Source organism: Cervus elaphus, chromosome 5 (assembly GCF_910594005.1).
Source record: "Cervus elaphus chromosome 5, mCerEla1.1, whole genome shotgun sequence".
NCBI classification, from domain to species: domain Eukaryota; kingdom Metazoa; phylum Chordata; class Mammalia; order Artiodactyla; family Cervidae; genus Cervus; species Cervus elaphus.
Window position 1 is genome coordinate 69,168,912 of NC_057819.1, and position 8,021 is coordinate 69,176,932.

Sequence of the window (8,021 nt, forward strand, 5' to 3'; positions counted from 1 at the left end):
TGAGTATAGTGTACCAGTTTATGTCCAATGTGACACATACATTGTGATGACCAAGTTTTAAAAGGCCTAGTTCCCTGTCCCCAGTGATATAACATATAAAGATGCATCAAAAAATTCCAGTCCAATGGAAAAACAGCTATTATGAAAATATTGGCAAAATACTAAGAGTTACAGGGTAGGAATATATCCATCAAACTGAAATCAGAGAATTTAGTTCAGATTTAAAGAAATAGTGATAGAACAAATAAAGATGGAAAGGGAATTATGTGTAAATATGTAACATTATGCAGTCACAAAGGCAAAATTATTGAAGGACAAAGGAATTTACACATCAAGTGTGAATATATCAAACTGTGAATAGAAGATCATTGACTTGGATTGTATAAGAAATCACTGAGATGTCTTTCAGTGGCTCTTTACTTGGATGTTCCCATTTCCTAACCTATGAATGCTGAGGCTATCAAATGCTGCATCTCTAGCTCTGACATCTATGCTTATTTTCAAAATTTTGTATGCCATATCTCCAATTTTGGACATCTGCATTTAAATATCAATTTAGTATATATAATACATAATTTAAAATTTCCACAATGTAAAAGTGTACCCTATCTTGTTAAGTTGTACCCACTTCAATGCCATTGCTCAGACAATAAATCTCACAGTGTTCTTCACTCCCTTATTGATTTCCTATGACTCATTCATGTCTTTGGCAAATCGAGTTGTCCCTACTTTCAGAATGTATCCCTGATTTGATCATTCCTGCCCCAATTCCATCCTGGCCTAAGCAGCAGCTTCCTGAGAGTTAGGTCTACCTTTGTTCCAGCCTCTAACAGTTTGTTATCCTGAAGCAGCCCAAACGATTGTTTCTCTTTCAATCTTGTTCTGATTGTATTTCTCCTGTGCTACAGTTTAATGTATCACTTTCAACATTTACTGTAATAAGACAGAAATCTCCCTTTTTTATTCAAAGAACCTGAGGCTTACCCCATCTCATTAATTTCCCAAAAGTCAAACATGTAAGTGATAAAACCAGAATTGGAATCAAAGCTTTATCTATTTCAAAATAATTTAATGTCTTACATAATAAAGTTGCACAGTTGTGAAGACCGATTCCCAATATCAGGTGTTTTTGTCACCATTTTGAGGCTTGATGTGATGTGATATGGAGGCTTCTATGTGACTGAAGACTTTTTAAGTTACTCAGAATTAATCTTTCATCCATGATGACAAGATAGTGTGACAGACTGCATTATTATTTGTAGAAATATTTTATTTCATTTAACTGTGTCTCCATTTTCTCCATGGAGTCTCTGATTATTCAGAAAACTGTTATTATTTGCACTGTAGATTATTCCCTAGGGAAATTTATTTTAGTAACTACTTTTCTAACTAAGTCCAAAATAGAAAATACCATTCAGTTGCTTAGTTCTTCTCATTCTGTCATGTTGGTGTGGCCAGACTAGATGACTTGAAATTTTGGGGGACATTATTGTGTTTTATTTTCTTTCTTTTATGCATTGTTTTAAGGCTAATGAAGGACCCCCCCCCCCCCAATTTTATAACATTTCTTAAAAGGGTATCATATTTTTGCCTCAATAGAGTTGAAGATCATTGTACATTTTATCCATTTCTAACTACATATATCATTAAATCTTAGAACTGGAATCAGTCCAAAACTGATTCTTGCTCAATTAAGTACACTGGGATTTTTCCACTAAATTTAAAAATTATGTTGTTGTTCAGTCGCTCAGTCATGTCCGACTCTTTGTGATCCCATGGACTGCAGCATGCCAGGCTTCTGTGTCCTTCACTGTCTCCCAGAACTTGTTCAGATTCATGTCCATTGAGTCCATGATGGAATCCAACCTTCTCATCATGTGTAGAAACACTATTAAACCATATCACTGATTAAGGTCTGTAAGTTGTGATGAGATGGTTGGACGGTATCACCGACTCAATGCACATAATTTTGAGCAGGCTCTGGGAGTTGGTGTTGGACAGGGAAGACTGGCATGCTGCAGTTCATGAGGTCACAGAGTTGAACACGACTAAGCAACTGAACTGAACTGAAGATGTGACAGTGATAGAAGAAAAAATATTTTATAACTATTTTCAGACTATTTACAGTTAAGAAAAAAGTACCAGACCAGTTGTTTTGCTTCAGCAAAGATGAATTTATCATGTATTTTTCTACTTGTCAGTGCAAGTTTTTCTCTCTTTTTATTTAGTATTCAATATATTCTGCCTTGATGTTTGGTCTCTATAGAAAAATTTACCACCAATTCAGATACAGTGTTTAAATATTTATCCAATTATTAAATTGAATACTACTACCTATTTTAATACACATAATATCCTATGGCTGAGGACACTAATAAAACAGGGTAATATCATATGAAAGTTTCTTCTTACATGAGTATTATATTCATATAATAGATTTCACAACAGAGACAGTGACAATTTAATAAAGTAGTTATAGTCTTATTCAGTCCCTTCATGGATCACAGCCTTGTCTTGATAAAGCAGTTTGCACAACTCAATGAACCTATAAGCCATGCCATACAGGGCCACCCACGATGGATGGATCATAGTGAAGAGTTCTGACAAAATATGGTACACTGGAGGAAGAAATGGCAACCCACTCCACTATTCCTACCAGGGGAACCCCATGGACAGTATGAAAAGGCAAAAAGATATGACACTAGAAGATAAGTCCCCCCCATCAGAAGGTATCCAATATGCTACCGGGAAGCATGGAGGGCAATTACTAATAGCTTCAGGAAGAATGAAGCAGCTGGGCCAAAGCAGAAATGACACTCAATTGTGGATGCGTCTGGTCATAAAAGTAAAGTCAGATGCTCTAAGAAAAATTATCGCATAGAAACCTGGAATGTCTTTCTAACACCATACACAAAAATAACCTCAAAATGGATTAAAGATCTAAATGTAAGACCAGAAACTATAAAACTCCTAGAGGAGAACATAGGCAAAACACTCTCCGACATAAATCACAGCAAGATCCTCTATGACCCACCTCCCAGAATATTGGAAATAAAAGCAAAACTAAACAAATGGGATCTAATGAAACTTAAAAGCTTTTGCACTACAAAAGAAACTATAAGTAAGGTGAAAAGACAGCCGTCAGATTGGGAGAAAATAATAGCAAATGAAGAAACAGACAAAGGATTAATCTCAAAAATATACAAGCAACTCCTGAAGCTCAATTCCAGAAAAATAAATGACCCAATCAAAAAATGGGCCAGAGAACTAAACAGACATTTCTCCAAAGAAGACATACAGATGGCTAACAAACACATGAAAAGGTGCTCAACATCACTCATTATTAGAGAAATGCAAATCAAAACCACAATGAGGTACCATTACACACCAGTCAGGATGGCTGCTATCCAAAAGTCTACAAGCAATAAATGCTGGAGAGGCTGTGGAGAAAAGGGAACCCTCTTACACTGTTGGTGGGAATGCAAACTAGTACAGCCACTATGGAAAACAGTGTGGAGATTCCTTAAAAAACTGGAAATAGAACTGCCATATGACCCAGCAATACCACTTCTGGGCATACACACTGAGGAAACCAGATCTGAAAGAGACACGTGCACCCCAATGTTCATCGCAGCACTGTTTATAATAGCCAGGACATGGAAGCAACCTAGATGCCCATCAGCAGATGAATGGATAAGGAAGCTGTGGTACATATACACCATGGAATATTACTCAGCCGTCAAAAAGAATTCATTTGAACCAGTCCTAATGAGATGGATGAAACTGGAGCCCCTTATACAGAGTGAAGTAAGCCAGAAAGATAAAGAACATTACAGCATACTAACACATATATATGGAATTTAGAAAGATGGTAACGATAACCCTATATGCAAAACAGAAAAAGAGACACAGAAATACAGAACAGACTTTTGAACTCTGTGGGAGAAGGTGAGGGTGGGATGTTTCAAAAGAACAGCATGTATACTATCTATGGTGAAACAGATCACCAGCCCAGGTGGGATGCATGAGACAAGTGCTCCGGCCTGGTGCACTGGGAAGACCCAGAGGAATCGGGTGGAGAGGGAGATGGGAGGGGGGATCGGGATGGGGAATAAGTGTAAATCTATGGCTGATTCATATCAATGTATGACAAAACCCACTGAAATGTTGTGAAGTAATTAGCCTCCAACTAATAAAAAAATTAAAAAAAAAAAAAAAAAAGAAACCTGGAATGTTAGGTCCACGGATCAAGGTTAATTGGATGTGGTCAAGCAGGAGATGGCAAGATTGAACATAAACATCTTAGGAATTAATGAACTAAAAGGGTCTTGAATTTAATTGAGGTGACCATTATATCTACTACTGTGGACAAGAATCCCTTAGAAGAAATGGAGTAGCCCTCAGAATTAGAAAAAAAAGAGTAAGAAATGCAGTATTTGGGCAATCTGTAAAACAACAGAATCATCTCAGTTTGCTTCCAAGGCAAACTATTCGACATCAGTGTAGCACAAGTCTATGTCCCAACTACTGAAGCTGAAGAAGCTGAAGTTGATTGGTTCTGTGAAGACCTACAAAAACTTCTAGGTCTAATACCAAAAAAAGATATCCTTTTTATCACAGGGGATTTTAATCCAAAAATGAAAGTCAGGAGATATTCAGAATAACAGGCAAGTTTGGTCTTAGAGTACAAAATGAAAAAGGGCAAAGACTAACAGAGTTTTGTCAAGAAAATACACTGGCAATAGCAAAATGACCCAAGAGATGACTCTACATATGGACATCACCATATTGTCAATATCACAATCAGATTGATTCACTGCAGAACTTGACTGCAACCATGAAATTAAAAGACACTTGCTCCCTGGAAGGAAACCTATGACATAACTAGAGCATATTAAAAAGCAGAGATGTTACTTTGCAAACAAATGTCCATATGGTCAAAGCTATGGTGTTTCCAGTACTCATGTATGGATGTGAGCGTTGGACCATAAAGAAGGCTGCATGTTGAAGAATCAATGCTCTTGAACTGTGGTGTTGGAGAAGACTCTTGAGACTCCTTTGGTCTGCATGGAGATCAAAGAAATCAGTTGTACAAGAAATCAACCCTAACTATTAACTGGAAGAACTGACACTGTAGCTGAAGCTCCAATACTTTGGCAATCTGATAGAAAGAATCAACTCATTGGAAAAGACCCTGATGATGGGAAAGATTAAAGGCAAAAGAAGAAAAGAGGCAGCAGAAGATAAGATGGTTAGATAGCACCACTGACTCAATGGATATGAATCTGAGAAAATCCAGGACATAGTGGAGGACAGAGGAGCCTGGCATGGTACCCTCCATGCGGTGGCAAACAGCAGACACAACTTAGTGACTGGACAACAAAAACAACATGGACTTTCCTGGTGGCTGAATGGTAAAAAATTTGCCTGCCAATGCAGAAGATGCTAGTTTGATCTCTGGGTTGCACAGATCCTCTGGTGAAGGAAATGATAACCCTCTCCAGTATTCTTGCCTGGGAAATCCCATGGACAGAGGAGTCTGGCTGGTGACAGTCTATGGGGTTGCAAAGAGTCTGACATGACTTAGCAACTGAGTATTCACACTTAATCGTCCCTATGTATATAAATCATCACTTTATTGACATTCTGAAGACCTAAACTACTCTTCTCTTCAACAGATCCCTCATGGCGTTTTTCACCTCCACGTTTCTCACTGTGTAAATGATAGGATTTAACATGGGAGTGAGGATTGCAGAGAACATAGTCACCCACTTGTCCACAGGGTAAGTGGCCACAGGACGTGTGTAGGTGAACGCACAAGGCAGAAAAAAGAGCATCACTACTGCAAGGAGATCCAACCAGTCCATCCTGAAGGAGATCAGTCCTGGATGTTCCTTGGAAGGACTGATGCTGAAGCTGAAACTCCAATACTTTGGCCACCTCATGCGAAGAGCTGACTTGTTGGAAAAGACCCTGATGCTGGGAGGGATTGGGGGCAGGAGGAGAAGGGGATGACAGAGGATTAGATGGCTGGATGGCCTCACCGACTTGATGAGCATGAGTTTGAGTAAACTCCTGGAGCTGGTGATGGACAGGGAGGCCTGGCGTGCTGTGATTTATAGGGTTGCAAAGAGTGGGACAAGACTGAGCGACTGAACTGAACTGATTGTAAAATGGGCGCCACATGTAGAGAGGGCTCTGAGTCATCCTTTGGAGCCAAGGGATTTCAGGGAACTCAGGATGACTATGTAGGAGATGAGGAGAAGGAAAAAAATGAGCAAGAACATGGCCCTACTGTTAGCAGCCACCATGATTCCAGGTATGTAGGTGTTATTGCAGGCAAGTTCCAACAGTAAGAAGAAATCACATGTGAAGTGGTTAATGACATTGAGACCACAGAAGGTCAAGTCCATCAAGAAAAGAATCTGCACAGTGGCATGCAGGATCCCCCCCAATCCAGGCCACCACCACCAAGAGTTGGCAGAGCCCCCGTCGCATGATGGTCATGTAGTGCAGAGGCTTGCAGATGGCCACACAGAGGTCATAGGCCATGAAAATGGGGACGATTACCTCTGATACTGCCAGGAAGTGTTCTGAAAAGACCTGAGTCATGCATCCTTGCCAGGAGATGATTCTCCTTTGGTGAAGTAGGTCAACAATCAATTTGGGAGTGGTAACAGATGTGAAGGAGGCATCTAATAAAGCCAAGTAAGTGAGAAGGAAGTACATGGGAGCAGAAAGTGTGGGGCTGAGGAAGATGGTGATGACAATGAGCAGGTTGACCAGCACAGTGAAGAGAAAAATGAACAGAAAGACAATGAGGAGTATTTTCTGCATGTGTGGATTTTGTGTGAGTCCTAGGAGAACAAATTCAGTAACATTGTTGGGAGGCCTGAGGACATCCATTCAGTAAGCAACAGCTTCCTCGGATAAAGAATGATAGTCATTAATCATGAAAGACTTTTGATCTGACTTTCTTAGAACAAAATAGTCACTGTGCAACATGCCCTTGGAATTTTTTTTCTGTACTCACTTCAATTCTTTCTTATTTTCACCATGGTATTTTGCATCTCTTCAGACATCTAGTACCTATCACCTGTAAAACACCAATAGGGCCTCATTTGATGTGTAATTTGCCAAGAAAACACTGGGCTGTCTACATGAGATTTGGAATCTCCTACTGGTTCCAACTCCATTGGACTAAGTCATCTCAGTGTCCCATGTTTCCCAAGCCCTACTCTGTGTCTGTGAGGTAAAAAATTGCAATTTTCAGAGGTATCTTGTAAGCTGAGAAGTGCTACACACAGGCAAGAGTTATCCCCTCTCCCATGAGAATTTATATTCCAACTCTCAGGTCAAACTGTGGAAAGAAAAAAATATGGTCAAGAAATATCTATCACATGGAGGAAATTTAGTGAGGTGTGTATAAGTCCTTGGAGACACAGGCTCCCTTGTACCTACCAGGACACATGAGGTATTCATCACTTACCATAGTGCCTGGAATGTCTGCAGTGCCTAAAACCTAATCAGTGATGAGTAAGGATCTATCAATCATAGGAAATCTGTATTTTCAAAGCTCTAACATAAAAATTTAACAAGGAGAGCAGAAAGAAATACTCTGCTAGATAAGTTAGAGGGATACTTAATACACTATAAATATAAACATATATATCAATACACCAACTATCAAAACATGTATAAAATCCATTACTTACTATTAACTCCTACTACAGATTCCTTCATCAAACAAATATTTATTGAACCCTTGATGTGCACATTGATGTATGTTGCTCACATAAAATCATGAAAAGTGATGTTATTGAATGAACTTAATTCCTAAAATTGTGTCATCAAAGCAGCAGCACATCTATATCCATGACCTGCATGAGCACTCCTTTATGAGCACTCCTTTATGTTTCTGTCTTCCCACAGCAGCCGTCTCCAATCATTCCTGGTTACAGGATGTGTAACTAACACAATTTGGGTTTATAAATTTGCCAAAGAGAAGAGAAATAAATATA

General features: G+C 39.1%; 1 pseudogene; it reads right to left on the bottom strand.

Moving 5' to 3' along the window:
• Nucleotides 1-5,654: 5,654 nt before the first annotated feature.
• LOC122693347 lies at nucleotides 5,655-6,906 on the bottom strand (annotated as a pseudogene).
• Nucleotides 6,907-8,021: the final 1,115 nt, after the last annotated feature.